Raw genomic sequence first — 21,466 nt, forward strand, 5'->3', positions numbered from 1 at the left:
AAGTTACCGTCTGCCCCAGCCATGAGGAAATATTCCAGCCCCAAAAGTACTGAGTCACAGAGAAAATTCTTATCACCTTGAAGTTGTCTGTAATCCTCTGTAATCTTGTTTAGTCTTCAATTTTCTTCAAGCTTCTTTCATCCTCGTCGCCAATGTGGCCCGAAATGTGAAGTTAATAAAACATTAAACACAAGTTTTATCAGGTAAACTTCTCAGTGGCTTTATTTTCCCGTTTCCTTTGTTCTCCTGCTTGTGTTATCTCTCTCATACCACGTGACTTCTGGTACATCTCATACATATTTATTATCATGACAGAGTCTGCAATCGGTGGTGTTCCCATGGCTTGGTCGTATGGTCACAGGTTTAGGAGGTATTTTGCAAGTAGTTAACGAGTTGCTACAGTATGTAATCAGTCTTGAAGTATACCTTCTTCTAACTGTTTAAATTTAGAGATACAGCAACGTAAAAGGCCCTTAACAAGCCCACACTGCTTAAATACACATTGTGACCAATTATACTTTAACCCCATACGTCCTAGGAAAGTGGGAGGAATCGGAGCACCTAGAAGAAACCAGCAGACATGGGAGGGTGTATAAACTCCTTGCTGGCAGCTCACATTTTTGTTAACCTGTGTGGTGCATCAAACAGTAAGTCGATTTTGCCTTCAATATCCTGTTCTTTAATTTTGCAGTAGTATATTTGAAAGAGAATACTGAAGAAAGCAAAGACTTTGACCCAGATAACACTGAGCTTGATTGTGTCAAAAAATACAACAGTTGTGGGTAAGAGAGATCCAAAAACCTCACATGCATAATTAGAGCAAAACATGAAACATTAACATCATGTCAGCTGTAATTAACCGGCCACAACAGCTGATCAAGCTCCACACACACACGCACGCACACACACACACACACACACACACACACACACACACACACACACACACACACACACACACACACACACACACACACACACACACACACACACACACACACACACACATAACCATATATACCTGGTCCTGATGATATGCATCCAAGGGTTCTGAAGGAAATGGCAGAAGTTATAGTTGATGCATTGGTGGTCATATACCAAAATTCCTTGGATTCTGGGCAGGTCCTGGCAGACTGGAAGACAGCAAATGTCACACCACTTTTTAAGAAGGGATGTAGGCAGAAGACTGGAAATTATTGGCCAATTAGCTTGACGTCTGTGGTTGGAAAAATGCTTGAAGTCGTCATTAAAGATGAAATAGTGAAACTTTTGGAACGTAAGGGTTCAATCAGGCAGACGCAGCATGGTTTTAGAAAGGGAAGATCTTGTTTGACAAACTTGTTAGGATTCTTTGAGGATATAATGGGTGCGGTGGATAGAGCGGAACAGGTTGATGTTGTACATTTGCATTTCCAGAAAGTGTTTGATAAGGTGCCGCACAAGAGACTTATCAGTAAGTTACAGGAAAGTGGAGTCCGGGGAAGTATATTGGCCTGGATTGAAAATTGGTTGTCTGACAGGAGGCAGAGAGTCGGGATAAATGGGAGTTTTTCAGGTTGAAGAGAGTGGTAAGTGGGGTGCCGCAGGGGTCAGTGTTAGGCCCACAACTGTTCATCATTTACATTGATGACTTGGAGGAGGGGACAAAATGTGGTGTAGCCAAGTTTGTGGATGACACCAAATTGAGTGGAAGAGCAAATTGTAATGAGGATATGGAGAGTCTGCAGAGGGATATAGTTAAGCTGGATGAGTGGACAAAGGTCTGGCAGATGGAGTACAATGTTAGTAAGTGTGAGGTTATCCACTTTGGCAAGAAAAATAAAAGAGCTGAATATTATTTAAAGGGTGAAAACCTACAGCATGCTGTTGTGCAGAGGGACTTGGGAGTGCTTGTGCGTGAATCGCAAAAAGTTAGGTTGCAGGTGCAGCAGGTTATTAAAAAGGCAAATGGAATGTTGGCCTTCATCACTAGAGGAATTGAATTCAGGAGTAGGGAGGTAATGTTGCAACTGTATAAGGTACTGGTGAGACCGCACCTGGAGTATTGTGTCTAGTTCTGGTCTCCATATTTGAGGAAGGATATACTGGCTTTGGAGACGGTCCAGAGGAGGTTTACTAGGTTGATCCCTGGGATGAAGGGGTTGACTTATGATGAAAGATTAAATCATCTAGGATTGTATTCACTCGAGTTCAGAAGAATGAGAGGAGATCTTTTAGAAACATATAGGATTATGAAGGGTATGGATAGGATAGATGTAGGAAGGTTTTTTGAGCTGGCCGGGGAAACTAAAACAAGATTCGGGGGAGTAGATTTAGGACAGAGATGAGGAAAAATAGTTTTTCCCAGAGAGTAGTGAATGTTTGGAATTCTCTAACCAGGGAAGTGGTTGAGGCTGCCTCATTAAACATATTTAAAATTCAGTTAGATAAATTTTTACATGATAGAGGAATTAGGGGATATGGGGAGAAGGCAGGTAGGTGGAGTTAGGTCATAAATTAGATCAGCCATGATCGTATTAAATGGTGGAGCAGGCTCAATGGGCCATTTTTGGCCTACTCCTGTTCCTACTTCCTATGTTCCTGTGTACACACACACACCTTCTAATGAGGCAATCTGGACCTAACTGCCTTCCTCGGCTTACATTACATTAGTACACTGGATGGGGAAAATGTTTTTGTGCAGCTTGAACAAGAAAGGTCTGTTCTAATATACACAATGACATCAGCCAACCCCTACACAGAATATTTGCTATTTGGTGGCTGGCTCCTCATCATTGATTTAAAGCTTCCATTCTCATTTCTGACATTGAGGACATTCTCAGCAATTTTTAAAAATGTATATTAATTTTAACGAAACAGCATGGTAGAAGGCTCTTTGGCCTATGGAACCTGTGCTGCCATTACTATAAGACCATAGACCATAATATATTGAAGCAGAACTAGACATTCTGCCCATTGTGTCTGTTCGGCCATTCCATCATGAGCTGATACATTCTCCCACTCAGCCCCACTCCCCTGTTTACTTCCCATAATCTTTGAGACCATGACTATTCAGATACCTATCAATCTCTGCCTTATTTACATGCAATGACCTGGCCTACACAGCCACCCACAGCAAATTCCAGAGATTCACTACTCTGGCTAAATAAATTGCTCCACATTTCTGTTTTAAATGGGCATCCTTCAATCCTGAAGTTGTGCCCTCTTGTCCTTCACTCCTCAATCATAGGAAACTACTTTGCTACATCTGTTCTCTCCAGGCTTTCAGCATTCAAAATGATCCCCCCCCCCCCCCCACATTCTTCAGAAATCCAAGGAGTACAGTCCAAGACCCATGAAACTTTTCTCATATGTTAATCCTTTCATTCCAGGAATCATTCTTGTGAATCTTTTCTGGACCTTCTCCAATGCCAGCACATCCATCCATAAAAAAACTATACCCGTGCTCCAAATGAAGTCTCACCAATCCCTTATAGAGATTCAACATCACAACCCTGCTCTTATATCCTATTCCTGTAGATATTAATGCCAACATTCCATTCACCCAGTTAACCTTCCAACCCCATGGGAACACCACTGACTGCAGACTCTTCTTGGAGGGGTACAATGAAACCATAGAACCCAGGGAAGACCCAGGCAGGTCACATGTCACAAAGTCCTGACAGACACACTTGATTCAAACCTGGGTTTCTGGTACTGAAATAGTGTTATTCTAACCACTACACTAAATGTGCCATCCTCTATTCACTCTTATTTCACCATTTGATGTTGAATTTTCTCCTTGCTGGATCCTGCTTTTTATTTTAAATTTTGACATACAGCATGGTAACAGGCCCATTTGGCCCATGACCCCTTGCTGCCCAATTACACCCAATTGACCTACAACCCCAAGTACGTTTCGAAATGTGGGAGGAATCCGGAGCCCGTGGGGAAAACTCACGCAGACACAGGGAGAACATGCAAACTCCTTACAGACTGCATGGGATTTGAACTCAGGTCCTGATTGTTGGTGCTGTAACAGCATTGCGCTAACCGCTACGCTAACTGGGCCACTCTTAATCTACATTCCATCAATACAAGTCCTTAGCTCCAATAGTATTTCCTGACCGGGGCATTTGAAGAATTGGATAACAAAATGGAATGTCACTAAACATATATGACACGTGGGATCTGAGAATAATGCCATCATATCAGAACTTCACTGCATCTTTTCATTTTTACTGATAGCTTCCTGAAGAGGGATTTTCTGCCATACATTGTCAGTGCTTTTAAGAATACGGCCAAAGTAGTTGGTGGGTGGAAAACCCATTGCACCAACTAGTATGCTCCTTCTCAACTACTTTGGAGCTGTTGAGCGAACCATGGTGCCAAAATATGCAATGGAAACCTTGAGTCTCAATTCTGTACCAATATTCTATAAAAAGCATCTTATAAAATAATAATAAATACAAAAAAAATGTTTTTAAATGTTTTCATGATTTAAAAATTTGTTGGTGGAAAAATAAGTATTTTTCTCAGTATTGATTAAATTAGTTCTCTGCAAAATTTAATCTGCTGTAGGAGCTCAACATCAGGCTGACATTTCAGCTTGAAACCCACCATTGGCTCGAATTGTTGACCATTCTGTTTCACCCACTGATGCTGCTCCCCTCGCTAAGTTCTTCCACCAGATTGTGTTTGGCCTTCGGTTCCAGAATTGGCATTTCCTGTGAGTCTCAACAAAACTCAGTAATTTTAGGAGTAATGTTTGGACGGATTCCCCATTATGTGTTTCATTCTTATTACTTTAAACATCATTCCCAAAGGATCTATGCATGCATACCATTAGCTCCAAAATAACATTAAAATAATGCCAATTATATTCATTAGCACATTGCTCAAAAAAACTTAGGAATAGTCAGACACGATTTATTTTTTAACAGCATGCAAGGCCAAAACATTGCTGTTTTATTTATAATGTTTTGGTTTATCGATAGGACATGTAGCTGAATTCTCCCATTCAAATATAATGAGGAAACATAAATCTCTTGCTCTTGCTTAGTAGATATGAATTAAGTACTTCATAGAGAGCTAGAGTTTGTGCATTTCTGTCATAGTGCCCTGTTAACATCTTGATAAGTGTTGAACACTACCAGTGAACATTCCTGACATTGAAAATTAATTGCTCGACCTATTGAGTTCCTCCAGTAGATTATGTTTAGCTTCAGATTCCAGCAGCTGCAGTCTCCTGTGCGTCTCTGCAAAATGGAATTTCAGCTTTTTTTTCTGGTTTTAATTGCATAATTATTTTAATTTAAAACAATCTTATACCCTTTATAAATCCAGTCTTTTATTTCTACTTGATTCATACCTGAATTGATCTCTTCTGACTCTTTCCTATTTCAAAACCCTTTTAATTTCACTGATACTTCAATTCTCCACTTTATGGGAAAGTTCCAAAGTGAACGTAGTTTCTCATTAACTTCAAGTGTCCCACACGAAATAGTAGCTGGGGGTTTTAGCAAGTCCAACTCCACTGTTGCAGGAGTGTAAAGTGTTTCTCTGTAAATATATGACTGTGGATAAATCTAATCAAGAAGAAGGTTTTTCATCTGTAATATTAATAGATTTTATTTCTTCACCATCACTTTCTACAGGTCATTTCTTACAGGTCTGGTGAATAATTCAGTTCTTAAGTGCTCCTTTGTTTGCTTCTCTTTCTCTATTTTTATTCACTAACCTATCAAAGGAATGGTTTCGTAAACATCTTACCAGCATGGCAGCCATGGTGTCATTCGACCAGAGATATTCACGTTGCCCTCTCCACCCACACCATCTCTGCAACTTAAAACTAACCCATTTATCCTATCCCAATTCTGACAAATCTTTGACTTTGCCTCTCTCTTCATGCAAGCTGCCCTATTTGCTGAATTTTTTTCAGCTTTTTCTGTTCTCTTGTCACATGTATTTTCACAAGTTTTAGGAGAGAGCATGAAGACAATGTGGCTACAAAATAATTTGTTTCCTCAGGCCACTAAAGTAGTATGTTAGAGTCGTTTTAGTTGAAACTTGCAAAGGCAGAGTTATATTTTAAAAAATCAAGGACTGACCTCAAATTGATCAAAAGATTAATTAAGGTCTAACTTGCCTTAGGAATGCACAGTGACAATGAGTAGTACATCTGCATATTTACCTTCATTTAAATTTACAAGAGATTTGCTGGTAACACATTATTTTAGAACAGCAAAATCTTATTTTTATCAAATGCAAGACCTGTATATTTTTCCCAATGTTGATTATAATTTTCTCTCTAGTTTCTAGTACTTAAGGTCATGTAAATATGGAGGGAAAAAAAGGAAACATCTGTGAAGAGTATGTTATGAAAAGCCAACTATCAAATCCCAGCACAATGATGTGGGAGACCTGAACAGATTTATGCACCCAGGTATCTTCTGCTACAGTCAGTTTTGATAAAAAATTGATTTCTGGTTTGGGGACATAATTGAAGAGAGCATCCCATCACTTGTTTTCTCTCCTTTCTATCTGGCTCCAAGATGATTTCTCTCTTGTTTTGTGTACAGGGCTAAAGGAAATGGATCCATTTGCTCTGGTCTTTTAAGTACACACAGCCTTGCAGTCTCACAACATGCTGGAACATTTTTCATACCAACGCCCCACCCCACCCCCATCCCCTTGTCCAATAGAATAAACAACTTCAAGAACATAAAAGGGGCACTTTTAGAATATTTCAAACTCTCATAGCAACTGGGAAGCTTTAATGGGACAGTCTTTTTTTTTCTCCCTCGTGGAAACAGTTTTTGTTGGTGTGGACCTGGCAGTAGTTCAGAGCTGAGATTTTTTAAGTTTCAAAGGTTAAAAAACTTGGCCACAAGTTTGTGTTTGATTTAAAGGCAGATTTCAGTGGTGCTTTGTTAATTGCCTTTTTTTTTATGGTGGGTTTTTTTTAGAAGAAGAAAACCCTTTTGCAGAATGCTATTATAATCAAACTGCCACAATAATTTACCCTACATCTCTCACATGTAAACACTTAATTCTCAAGGCACAGGGAAAATGTAGTACATATCACATTTCCACAATGAAGCTCCAGATTTAACTCATAGAAAATAGAATACAGAGCATAGAACAGTACAGGAAGAGGCTCTTTAACCTTCAATGTCTGCATCGAACATCCAGATTTAACTCATAGAAAATAGAATACAGAGCATAGAACAGTACAGGAAGAGGCTCTTTAACCTTCAATGTCTGCATCGAACATCATGCCCAAATTAAACTAAAATTCTGCTGCCTCCACATATCCCTCTCTACCTTGCATATTCATGAGTCTATCTAGCAGTCTCTTAAATACTACTATGGTATCCACTTCCACCACTACCCCTGGCAACCCATTCAAGGCACCTACCACTCTCTGTGTAAAAATCTTAAAGGAAAACATTGTTTTGCCCAGGGAAGCAGTGGAGGCAACTTCACTGAATATATTTAAAATTCAGTTTGACAAATATTTGCAAAGGGAAATTAAGGGTTATGGGGAAAAGGCAGGTATGTGAAGGTGAGTCCACGCCCAGATCATCCATGACCTTTAATAAGGTCCATGATGGAGTGGGCTTGATGAGCTGAATGGCTTTCCCCTGCTCTTATTTCTTGTGTTCAGTGCTTAGAGCTTCTCACGGAATATTAATTTCATGGAAAAATAATGGCAATCAGTTGTGTCCAAAGCAAAATAATCTGATGTGCAACATGCATTACCCAAACTTAGTGTTCTGGATTTTCATAATAGTAGCACTGATTTTAAACGATGATATCAATGTGATGCACAAGGCTGTGGTGGGGGGGGGGGTGGTGGGATGGGGTGGTAATCTGAATGATAATGGTTGTATGGGAAGTAGTGATGGAGCAATCCTGACGGGACTTGGAAGGAATGATAGAGTGGCAAGGGATACTTCATGCAGCAGGGGTTCACATTGGGAATGAATGGAGAAATTACTTCCTAAAGTGTGAGTGCTAAGGAGTTGGAGTCGAGGCTAGTCTGGTTAGAGGATTGGAGGCTCTGTGTTTCCTCAAAGGCCAGGGGAAGCACTTGTGTGCATTCAAATGACAGAGAAACATTTAATAAATTGAAACACTGTGCTTCTTGGAATACCATACCTGCCTACTTTCTCAGCTTTCACTAAATCAAATGCCGCTGCTGAGAATCTCATTCTATGATAACATTCCACCAATTGCAAAGCTAAATGTTATCAAGAATCTCTGGACCAACTATTCATTTTGTTAACTGTTTTAAGTCCAGCAGTGCTGAACCCCACTGTGATAGTACAGATCTATCACCAATGTACATAGTGTATATAGTTACTGTATCTAGACTGTGCTTACAGCGATTGGCTGAGAGCTAAGCCACACCTATTGTCTGGGCCTTAAAGGGTTGTGTCCCTAGCCAGGTCGGATCATTCCGGACTGGTTGGCCACCTGTGAAGAGCTCCTGTCTTTTGCTAATAAAAGCCTTGGTTTGGATCAACAAGTCTTTGGTTCTTTCGACGAGCTCTACACCCACACTAGATTAGGTGTGTACTCATGTTTAGAAATTGATAAATGGGCTGACAGACATATTTCTATAAAGTAAATTAGGCTAGCATGTTAGAAAGAATGTTAAGTTGTTTATTTAATGGTGAAACAGTTTAGAGTAAAGAAGGGACTCAGAGAACACCAACACTTCTTTGACACACCATTCCATTGTTTCAATTAATCCCTTGGGGAAAAATATTGGATACTGTGGTGAACTGCTGAACTGTATTGTATTCCTGATTTCCTGATTACCTGGCTCCACCCCATCCTGTGACTGTACCTACAGCCCTTCCTTCTTTTTACCTTATATAAAGCCTCTAGCTCCCAGACCCATTCCCAGAAAGTCCAGGTCACGGCACAGGATGAGGTCCGAGTCCATTGTGAATAAAAGCCTGTAGATTAGTGACTCAGTTTCAGCCTCTCGAGTTATTTACTGTGCATCAATTTTATTCATAATTTTTTAAAATCGCTAATAATGGACCAACTCCTGAAACCCGACAAGCTGGAGATCGATCTACAGTCGGCTCAGACAGCTTTGAACTCTGGCTATGCTGTTTCGAGGTCTTCCTTCAAAACTCAGCCGGCATCGTGGCGACTGATGCTAACAGACTGCATCTTCTCTTCTCCCGGGTTGGACCCCGAGTGTCCCCAATGGTCAGGGACGTCACCTCATACCTGCAAGCAATGGATATACTCAAGGATAATACAAGGAGAAAGTTAACAAAGTATATGCAAGAAATATGCTGACCACCCTTGTGGTGCACTGTTAACCAGAATCAGACACACACATAAATATGGCTTCTAGTGAATTCCAAGATGCTGGTATACCAGAGATGACATCCAACTCACCCTGAGCTCCCCTGTCAGGCCAGTCACAGCAGCAAAATAAAAACAAGCAATAAAAGAGCACTGGTCTGGCTTGGTCTTAAATGCCTAAAATTAAAATTGAAAGCAAAACAAGGGTTAAAAAAGGAGTTTCTGCATATCTGGAGTATTTCATGTGTCAATTTAAACCTATCCCTACACTAAACTTTCAAGCAAGCTTTTAGATAGATATTTTGTTTCTTGACATGATCACTGTACCAAAAGCATTAAAGTTCCTTTGTAAGTTTAATAGTTGATAGCTGTACTGTTATACAATATTTAGAGCAGTTATGTTGTTTAAGAACCAGAAGCAGGAGTAGGCCATCTGGCCCATCAAGTCTGCTCATTTATTCAACAAGATCATGGCTTATCTCTCTGGAAACTTGTAGAGCAGGATACCAAACCTTTGAACTTGGAGCACCATTTTCAAGGTGACACATGAGACTGTGACTGATTATGTTGCATTTTATATTTTACATAGATATGTTTTTGGAAAATAAATTATGGCAGGTTTTATTTTAGTGTAGGTCACACACAAGCACTTCAAAACAGATCTCATTTAAAATACTGGAGATCTGCTCAAGCCAGACAGGCTGGCTCCGAGAGCCTTTGCAAAAGCTTCGGGGAGTGTCTATAGAGACTTCACTCATGGATTGTTGTTTTGAAAAGCAACAGATATGAAAGAACTTCAAGGATTAGGTTCGGAGCCACCGGCTGTCAAAGTGCAGGTTGCTGTTCTAAGAGAGTCATGTGGTTTTGCAAGCAGAGGGAGTCAAACAGGTTTTTCTCTGAGAGAGAGAGAGAGAGAGAGAGAGAGAGAGAGAGAGAGAGAGAGAGAGAGAGAGAGAGAGAGAGAATTCCATTCTACCATTCTACAGTTCAGCAGCAGCAGTTGTGACTGGAACATGACAAGCTGGCAAGGTTGTGGAAAAAAACATATTGAAGACAAGTTGTGAGTTCTTAGTTCAGCCTGATCAAAGCCCTTGTGGTCCATACAAGAGGAGAGGACTGGCTGCCTAATATTTCACTTGAAATAAGAGAAATAATAAGGGACTCTGTGGTGGCATGAAAGAAAGAGGTTTTTGTCACATTTGTGGCCCGAAATGTGAAGTTAATGAAACATTAAACACAAGTTTTATCAGGTAAACTTCTCAGTGGCTTTATTCTCCCGTTTCCTTTGTTCTCCTGCTTGTGTTCTTATCTCTCTCTCATACCACGTGACTTCTGGTACATCTTATACATATTCATTATCATGACAGTTTTCATCTGGAAAACCCTGATGGGGAAAGTTTCTTCGGCAAGACACTGACGTGGCTGATTAGAAGGGATCAGTTGGTGTCCAGCGAACAACAAATCTCTCTCTGAAAACCAACAAGAACCTTCCTGAGTGGTAACCATTTACCTTTCAAGCACCAAAGCCTGGTGAACTTCATAAATGTTAAATTCTGTGCCCAATATAAGAATTGACTTCAACCAGTGAACTTGGAGGAATAAGAAGTGAGAATGGACTGTGAATCAAAGAACCTTTCTGAACTTACGTACACATGCGCTTAGAATTAGAAGGAGATTAAGTTAGGTTAAGTTAAGTTCATAGTAATAAGATAAAGTTTGATCCTGCTTTCATGTTTAAAGATAATTAAAAGCAACTTTTATTTAAGTATCCATTTCTCTTGGTGAATTTCTGTTGCTGCTGGGTTTTGGGGTCCTTTGGGCTCGTAACAAAACCAATTGCCAAAACATTTGTGAGTTCTTCCATGTGAATGATTTAATGCTGCATAATAATTATTGATCCTAAATCTCATGGTCTTCTGATATTTCTCTATCAGCTAAGACAGGAATTTTGGTCTACAGAACTCAGCAACTTAGAAAAAAAAACTGTATATGTATTCCCCTCAGACGTTTGTAGGTATAAATCACCCTGGACTCATGCATCAATCAAATGTGAAAAATGTGCCTAAATCAATGATCTATTTGGCAATTGTGTCTGGTACTTTAGGGAACAAGTGTGTTTGGGAGAAACATGCTGCATCTTCTTCACTAAGCGACACTGATTCTGCTTTATAAATCATTCATATTTGTGCCTGGAAGCCTTAGTTAATGTGGGGAGAAGCCTTACTTAGTAAAGTAAATAAATGCAAAAATTGTTATGCACTAAACTTACTTAAACAAACCAAATATTTATAGAGTAGGTTTGTACTTGCATAAAATATAAGGACCGTTGATCTAAAATTTATCAGTTTATTGCCACAAGAAAATAGTTTCTTCTTTTATAATAACCAGTAGGCTTTTTGCTATCCGTAAGTTAAAGAATTTGAAAATAAGTTATCATAAATATTTTTGTATACTTGGACAGCATACTCGTCGCCAGCCACTCCCACAAAGGGCACCTGCAGGATCTGCATTTACTCTGCTGCCACCTACAGGAGTTCGGGCTAACTGTAAATCCTGCCAGGTGCAAATTCGGACAGTCCCCTATCAAGTTCTTGGGACATTAGATCAGTAGCCTGGATGTCATTCCATTGCCTAACAAGGTGGAAGCATCATCAAATTTGTGAAGCCCAATACTATCAAAGGACTCAAGGAATTTGTGGGGACGGTCAATTTCAATCGTCGTTTTCTACCCTCTGCAGCTCATATTATGAAACCCCTCTTGGACCTCATGTCCAGCAATGCCAAAGAACTCAAGTGGACAAAGGAGACAATGATAGCATTCCAGCAGACCAAAGATGCCCTAGCGAAGGCAACATTGCTGGTCCAAACACAAATAGATGCACCAACCACCTTGACGATAGATGTGTCTGATGTGGTAGTAGGCGGGGTCTTGGAACAGTACACCAATGGACAATGGAAGTCTCTAGCATTTTTTAGTACGCACCTCCACCCTCCGGAAATGAAATACAGCACATTCGATAGGGACTTCATGGTTTTTACTGACCACAAACCACTAATGTCCACCTTCGTGAAGACATCAGATCCTTGGTCAGCCTGCTAGCAATGCCACATACCTTATGCATCTGAGTTTTCAACCATGATTTAACGTATCTCTGATAAGAGTAATATGGTGGCTGATGCCCTGTCCTGCTCCTTCATTCAAGCAACATGTGCCCTCTTTCCAGGTGGCACTTGCCAAAGTTCAGCACCATCACGATGAATTCCCTGTTTATGGAACTGCTGTCACGAGTCTGCATCTCAAAGATGTAGCCTTTGAGCCACAAGGTACCACTCTCCTGTGTGACATTTCCAGAGGTCAGCCCTTTCCTCCCTGATTTGTGGAGACGTTGCATTTTCAATGCCGTTCACAGACTGTCCCACCCCTCAATTCGAGCGACAGTCCACCTGATACCCAACAAATTTGTATGGCATGGACTCAAAAAACAGGTCACATACTGGGCAAAGATGTACATGGACTGCCAATCTGCAAAGGTGCAAAGGCGCATGAAGGCTCCACTTCAGCCTTTCCAGCCACCGCAGTGCATATTCAACCATCTGCATGTTGACATTGTTGGCCCGCTTCTGGTGTCATGAGGGTCTAGGTACTTGTAAACGGTCATCGACAGATTCACTAGGTGGCTGGAGGCAGTTCCTATGATGGATTCATCGACCAATTCATGCGCCAGAGCTTTTATTTCAGCCTGGGTATCTCGATTCGGCCTACCCACACACCTCACCTCCGTACTCTAGGACATTTTGACACGACTGCTGGGAATACAGCTGCACCACACGACAGCCTACCATCTGCAGTTAAATGGCCTGGTGAAGTGGTTCCATAGGCACATGAAGGCTGCCATGATGGCCCACTTCCAGGGACTTGATTGGGTGGCGAGCTGCGCTGGATCCTCGTGAGAATAAGAACGGCATCTAAGGAGGGTCTCAACTCTTCATCACCCGAGTTGGTTTATGATTCCACACGCATTGTACCTGGGGAGTTCATGCCTACAGCATGCGGACAGGAGGTGCCACCGACTGGAGTCTTATACAGACTGAGGGAGCAGCTTGGAAAATTGGCCCCAGTTCCCACATCAAGGCATGGAACACCCTTCATCCCAAAGGAACTCCGGGACTGTGAGTTTATGTTTGTGCGTAGAGGTGTACATGGGCCACCCTTACAGAGGCCATATGAGGGCTCCTTCAGAATGCTACAAAACAATCGTTCAACTTCTGCACTGGACCTTGGAGGAGATCCAGAGACATTTACGGAGACATTTATGAAGCCCACTCATCTCGACCTTGATCGGCCCTTGCCACAACCCTCGATGTGAAGGCACAGTCGACCATCCAAGAGAGGTTGGCAGTAAGGTACCGGAGGTCTAGCTTCCTAGCACCAGTTCTGGGGGTGGGGTCATGTAGTGGATCACTGGAGGCTTAATTGAACTGGCTCAGGAGGTTCCAAGTGACGTAACAATGCGATTATGTCATTTGGAATGCCCAGGGTTTTAAAAGTTGCAGGTGACTGTTTGAGTAAAGGACTTTTACCGAACTTCAACTCAACTATGTGACCATTTTCTCGTTCTTTATTTCGCACTGCCACACAGTTGCTACACTTGGGTGAATAAGCTGTTCTGTGCTAATGAATAGGATTTTTTTTGTTTTAATTCTAAATAAGTTTTGATTACAGTCTATCAACCATCTCTGCTGCAGTATTACATTCTCAAGTAAAGAATACATTCCCATACTAATATATATGAACTGGAAATTCCATGCTGTGATATGATTAAGAGAGCCACATTCAATAATGCCCTTGAATGTGTCCAATAGTAACTTAATCATGTCAAGCCCTTAAACAAGTACTCCCTAACATACAAATGTAATTGGGACCGAAGGATCGGTCATATCTCAAAATGGACACAAGTTGGAATTTTGTCCATGCCCGTGGTGTATTGAAGTCCTAAAGCAAACTTTTAAATCAAATCTTTTATTCATTGTAAATTTGATGATAACAACTTAAAGCTTCCAGAATTTGTCGATCAACCTGGGCAAATCTTTTCACATTCTGGTCTACGCTTACCTTGTTAGTCGCCGTCGCGGTGTCCCAGGGTCTGTAGGCTGGGCTTGGCCATCGTGATTCCGCATGCGCACAGAAATCAAGATGGCCGCACCCAGCCTGCGAACCCCGAGACAGTGACTAACAAGGTAAGTACGCACATTTTGGCCCTTACATGCTCTGTATCCCTGTTATAGTTTATCAAATACATAATCCCTGTAAATTTGATATATTTTCTTTATTTTTTTTAAATTTTGGTCATATGTGCAGGTGGCCACAAGTTGGGGAGTATTTAGTATAGATATTCAAAGTTTCTTCTTTATCTACATTTCTGCTTTGAATGTGGACAAAATGGCAAGGTCATGTTTATGAACCATTCTTAAATTTCCTGGGGCAGTAAAGTTTAACCCATGTTGACTGTCTTCAATGATGCATAATTATGACAAATTTGCATTTTTATGAATTCCATTTTTTGGCAATCTAGAGTCTTGCCTTTGAGCAAGATTGCTTTTTCCTCGAGATGATGGTGAGTGCACTTACAGATCTGTGAGATTGTTGATTGAATTCACAGGTGGGAACAACCTTCATCCGCTTTGCTACTTTATCTGGGGCAAACACATCTGTCACAGCTTTATTCAGATTTGACAACAACACTGTCTTCACGCTGGGGACACACTCCATTAGGTGAAGTAGTGTGAGGTAAATTCCAAGCAAAATGCGTATCTTCACAATGAACATCCATGAGAAGGTGCAGAAGTTGTCTGTAAATTTCAACTCTGTAATCATGTCCCTCAGCACCTTTAATTTAATTTAATTTAGACCTACACTATGGTAACAGGCCCTTACAATCCAAATATAACCAATCAACCTTCAATCCCCATATGTCTTAATTGCCTGCATGGAATGTAGAAAATCATATCAGAAGTTGCATGAAAACATCTGTGAATGAGGTTTCATCGTCACCAAGTTACAATGTAAGATTAGTAAGAATAGGATCTCTTGGTAAGATCTAACTGATACCACAACCAAGTCATAATTCTACTCCTATTATCCATTCACCAATGGCAAGGTGCAAGGAAGTGACTGAAAGGAATATTGTGCCTGTATCTGAGCTGATGATGTTCTACATTGCAATTATGGAAGAGGATGAAAGGTGAAAAGATTAAAGGGAAAGTAAGGGGGATCTTTTTCATGTAGAGAGTGGTGGGCATGAAATGAGCTGCCAGCTGAAGTGAATACGGGCTCAATTTTGACATTTAAGAAACATTTGGATAGACACATAGATGGGAGGGGTATGGAGGGCTATGGTCCAGGTCCAGATCAATATGAAGAGGCAGAGTTCAGCACAGACTAGATGGACTGAAGGGTCTGGTTCTGTGCGGTGGTGTTCTCTGATTGTAGGGGCAGCAGTGAGTTAAAGATAAAACAATTGGGTTTTGCTCAAGCCTGAGTAAAGTACCTTGCCTGTCAAGAAGGCTCAAGGTCGTTTTGAGAAAGCAAAACTGTTCATGGTGTAAAGATTGTTTCAGACATTCAATATCTTCAAAATTACCCAGAGCTTAAGAAACCTATGACCACTTCCAGTATTTTAGAAAGAATTTAATTTTGAACACTTGTGTACTGACATTAAAATCAGAGAGAGGAATCTTGCATGTGTGAATTGAGTTTTGATTCAGTAAAATCCCACATAACATTTTCCATTGTGCGAAAACAAAGTCAATGTTGAAATAGAACTCTGGGCCAAGATTTCAAATGGAACCAGAGACATTCACCCATTTGGTGTGAAAATAGTCAGGGAATCATAACCTCCACCAACACAGCCCTGATCAGTTAGCAACTAATTTAGATCTCTTTAATTAGAGCAGGTAAGAACATTTTTAACATTTTTCAATTTTAATTTCAGTTTAATTTACAGCACAGCAGAAGCCAATTCCAACCAATTACACCCAAATTAACCTACAACCCCACATGTTTTACAGAGTGGGAAGCACCCAGTGAAAACCCAGGCAGATACAGGGAGAAGGTACAAACTCCTGACAAACAGTGCTGGATTCAATCTCGGGTTGCTCGTACTGTAATAGCGTTGTGCTATCCGCTACGCTAATCCTGCTGGCCTTTTCCAGCTGAATATTAATGAAGATTCATTGAATCTTGTAGTATTCGGTCTACTCTATCTATGATGGCCAAAAGAAGAATTATTTAGCTTTATCATTTCTCCCTGCTCTTGGATTGTAACCATGTAGATTGTAGCATTTCATATATCCATCTGAATGTTGCTTAAGTGTGATAAAGGTTTCTCCCTCCCTTATAACAATGAGTTCCAAGTCCAGACCATTTTATTAGTTTGCTATGCAGGCTTCACTCTATTGGGTCTGAATACATGGCCATATTTGTGAGAAAAGAGATCAGTACTGCCAATATGTTGATGATATCAACCCCAAGTCAACAAACCTATGGCATCAACAATGGACCTGTACAATATGATGATGTGATTCTGCAGCATTATAACTTTACAATCATGATTAATTCACATCCATAGCCCCAAAACCAACAGTGCTGTGTGATCCAAGTACTCGGCTACTGCACAGTCCCAGAAGAGATGCTGGGCATTATCGTTTTCTTAAGCATCTCCCAACGTGTTCGTGAAGAGTTAACCTCTCCCAAGCATGAAATAGACGACAGAAAATCACTGATCCTTGATAACCTGGGTAACCTGGCCAAGTCATGCAAACAAGGACATTCCATCAAAATACATCCTAATGATGAAATATTCAGAATATTCTGCTAGGCTGGTATTCAGCATGTAGGAACTTGTATTAAAATCTAAGGAACCACTGTGATATTAAGATGTGGAAAATGAACAATGAGTATAGGAAACTTTTGAAACAAAGTAACCCAAAGGACCCACACAGGGTGTAGCTCCAGATAAGCAGCACACTCGGGTAATTTAACAGCTCTTAACAAATCAGTTTTGGGAAATTCTCCAGACCCTAGATATCTCCATCCACTTAAAACTACAGGCTCAGCATAAAGAAGTAGGTTTACATTCCAGTAACTATTCTGTGCTACTTAATCCTCCCACTCTCTCCTTTCATGTCCTTGCTTGCAATAAACATTTTCTCCCACTCTGGTCATTCCCCTGACATAACCTCCCAGTCTTCTCCCTCATGTGGAGGTTGTGAATAGATATCAGACTTAGTCATCCACTGCTGACCAGAGCAAAAGCAAAGAAAACCAAATGCTGAAGACAGAAAATACTGCTAATGTGCAGTAGCTCAGACAGTATCTGTGCAGAATTAAACAGTTAATATTCCAGGCGCAACAGGGTCTCATTCTTTCTGGCCAAAATGACCTACAATTCCAGGACCACTAAGAATGGAAAAAAATAACGATTTGCAGCTTTTTCACTGATTCCAGAAACTTTTGTCCCCTGCCTGTTCTCACCTCACCTCCAGTGGTAGATGTTAAGAGTTCATGGATGTCTTGATCAATACAAATGAGACAATCTGTTCCAGCTTGCCCTCTTCCCCTGGAATAGGTACGGGATCACACAAGTTAAAATACTAATTTTGTAAGCCATCTGCCTGGGTTACTCATCTAGAAACACGAGTTTGGGTACACAGCAGTAATGGGGAATTTGAATGAAGAAATCAGCATCTGTGATCTTGAAACTATTGGTTTGGAATCTGGCCTACTAATAAAAATTGGGAAAGAAATCTGCCATCCATACCTGATTTGGTGAATACATGACCTCAGATTCACAGAAATGTGATTCACTTTCAACTGCCTTTTCAAATGGAACACAGTTCAAAGACATTGAGGATATCTTCTTGCCTTGAGGTAGTTGTTCTATTTAAAGCTCTCATCATTAGTCTCCCATATTTTACAAATATCAGCCCATGCAAAAACTATACTACTACTGTAATCAGTATTGTAATAGCAGAAGAACATTGTGCAACAAATTCATGCAAAGACAGCAGTGCAGATAGTCAAAACCAGCTGTAAAATACGACATTCCCATACCAGTCAGTTAAAAACATATGTTTATAATAGTATCCATTGTAACAGCACAGCTTATAAACAATTAAAGAAAGGACAAGTAAAACAATTTGTTGTACATTGTGTATGGGTTCTGGGGGAAGGTTGCAGCTGTAGATGGAGGGTGGGTAGGGATGTTATGCTGATAAGTTAATTAATGATCATTTTTGAGCTATAATTGTGCCTGTTTACCAGGCCAGTCTGACCTCAATTTTTAATTTGCAGTATGACTCAGTGGTGCAAACACATACAATTTTTCCAAGGGACTATTTCTTGCAACCAGATTGAGTTAATTCATTTAGAGTAATTATTCTCAATTAAATAATCTGATTTAGATTCATAGAGCACAGAAACAGACCTGCCAGCTCATGTCATCCATGTTATTTTCAATGTTATAATAATTCTTGGCGTCGTCAAACCTATCTTCAGGCATGTTTGGAATATTCATACAAGAGAACTATAGAACCATAGAACATACAGTACAGAAAATAGGCTCTTCAACTCATCTAGTCTGTGTCAAATGATTGTTTCGCCCAGTCCCACTAACCTGCAGGACCACTAAGTCTATATCCCTCCAAACCTCTCCCACCCATGGACCTGTCCACATTTTTCTTAAATGTTAAAGTTGTGCCCACATTAACTGTTTCAGCTGGCAGCTTGTTCCACACTCCCCTAACTCTCTGCATGAAGAAATTCCCTCCTACTGTTCCCCTGTATTTCTCCCCTTACATCCTTAACCCATGTCCTCTTGTTTGTATTTTAGGCCTTTTCCAGCAAGTATAGGAACAGAGCCAGTTTCAATCAGGGCAAGACCCAGTTCTAGATTTGTGTTTGAATCAAGGTATTATAGCAGGAGTGGAGAATAAATACATAGGGCAGGTATGTGCTGGAGCCACTCCACCACCCTGGCTCACTGCTCACCTGCACTTCCATTGAATTCAAAGGACTAAATGAGCTGATCTTCTACATTGAAGAGACAGAGTGGACTCTTGAAAGGTGACCAGGTAGCCAGCATTATGTCACCACAGCACCATATCTCTGTTTGACACCATCCATTGAAGACTTTAACAATAATTAAAATAAATATGAATAATGTGAAAACATTACTAGAATGCTAAAATAATTAAATAATTGAATAAATGGACTCAGCTCTATTTCCACTTACCTTTTCACAGAATGATGTGAATGGGGTTGCTGTTTGAATGCCAGCCTTCCATGGTGTCAGTGGAGAAACTAGATGTGAACTCCTCCCAGCTATCTTTGTGTCTTTATTCCAATGTTGAACTTGATGGGGAGCCCAGTGCCAGATCAGAAGGCAGATGCAGGAAGGTCCGAGATTTTCTGGGAAGCTATATTTGGCTGTATCCTACATGATTCAGGCTGCATGATTTGGGCTCTGAACAAGAGTGAGAAGTCTGAATTCCTTGGTAAAGCATTCATTCATCACATCTGGTTTAATGTAATGCTCAAGAGAGAATGGTCAATGGGGAGGGGTGTGTTTAGGTTCTTGTCAACCTTTAACTTCAGTAGATTTGAGCCAGGGTTCAAATAGGAAACAATCCTGCGATCTGACATGGATTAAACATGGAAGGAAAAGCCTTAACCCATTGATTTCCCATGAGCCACAGCAATCTTGTGAAATGACCTGTATATTTCTAAAGGAATGTCACTTTCTCATCCAGCCAATTATAGTCTGCAGGTTTTCCTGAATAGTTAAAATGGCATAAGAATTTTAGATAATTTGAATAATAAGCATCCTAAGTCAAGGAAACAACTTGGTGATAAATTCCACATATTTTCTCCACCCAATGCAGCCCATCAGCCACTCCCACCTCATCTAACTCATTTATAGAGGCCTTCACAGCCAAAAGGTCAGTTCTCTGCAGAATAAAAACATCAATATAGAAAAACCCAACCTTACCATCAGCCAGCATATATCCACTTTCAATCGCCTCTCAGCATCTTCCTCCTCCCACCTGTATCCATCTAATACTTGCTAGCCTGTGCTCCTCTCCCTTCCCCCTTCCCCCCTTTATATTTGAGTATCTGCCTGATTTTCAGTATGCCTGAAGAAGAGTTCAGGCCTCCTGAAATGTCAACTGCCTCCTGCTTTCTATAGATGCTGCATGACCTGCTGAGTTTCTCCAGCACTTTTGTGTATTGCACATTTTCTGTTAGGTACTGTTTATGGGAACTGCCAGTCTGATTGATTGACGTGCATTCGCCAATGACATTTCTCCTCATATCAACAGTCAGTGGAAAAAAAAGGAATGAATTTCATCTCCCTGGTCTTGCCACCATACCATCTGTTACTTTGTATATTTGTCCACAGATCTGCAAAGAAGATACAGATGTACAATTTTCTTGGGCTTAAGTATTTATTAAAGAAAAAACAAACTTGCAATATCCATTCTAAAAACCTTGGCTGGGTGTCAGCAAATTTTGCTTTGAATTATAAGGTCATGGGATCAAAAGCCACTCAAAAAAATTTGACCAGCTAATCTCAGCAGATAGTTCACGTACTGAAGGAATGCTGCACTGCCAGATATATATTATCTTCAGGATAAAATTCCACACACTCTCTCAGATGTTGTAAATAGTCCTATGACCCATTTGATGCAGAACAGTGGACTAATGGCCAATACATATCACTTCAGCAACATTTTTAGATTAAAGCTATACTTTAATCTAAATTATTTTAGTGGGCCCTTGCAATGTACAAATTGACTGTGACATTTCCCTGTTTTACAGCAATAAAAGTCTTCAAAAGTACACATTCACTCAGGAAACTTTAAGGCCTCATGCAGACATCAATTATTCAATCTTTTAAAATAATCCATTCTAATTGTTATGTCTGTTTTTCAATGCACTCTATGCTGAATGATCTCAACTGTCATTTCTCACATAGGAATTCTAAAGCATCTTTCCTATTTATGAGACGTCGTGCTCTGTTAAGTCATCTACACCACAGGAATAAATAGGCCCTCATCCTGAGTTGGTCTAAAATGGATATGGTTAAACAAGAAA

The 21,466-nt window shown here is 40.4% G+C and overlaps 1 long non-coding RNA gene across 1 annotated transcript; it reads right to left on the reverse strand.

Moving 5' to 3' along the window:
• Positions 1-1,026: 1,026 nt before the first annotated feature.
• Positions 1,027-6,626, reverse strand: LOC138756149 (uncharacterized). The gene is made up of 3 exons (XR_011352801.1): positions 5,351-6,626; positions 4,600-5,237; positions 1,027-1,133 (listed from the first exon to the last, which is right to left on the reverse strand). It is a non-coding gene; the product is annotated as an uncharacterized lncRNA (long non-coding RNA).
• Between the last annotated feature and the right edge of the window lie 14,840 nt (positions 6,627-21,466).

This window comes from Narcine bancroftii, chromosome 3 (genome assembly GCF_036971445.1).
Source record: "Narcine bancroftii isolate sNarBan1 chromosome 3, sNarBan1.hap1, whole genome shotgun sequence".
Classification (NCBI taxonomy): Eukaryota; Metazoa; Chordata; class Chondrichthyes; order Torpediniformes; family Narcinidae; genus Narcine; species Narcine bancroftii.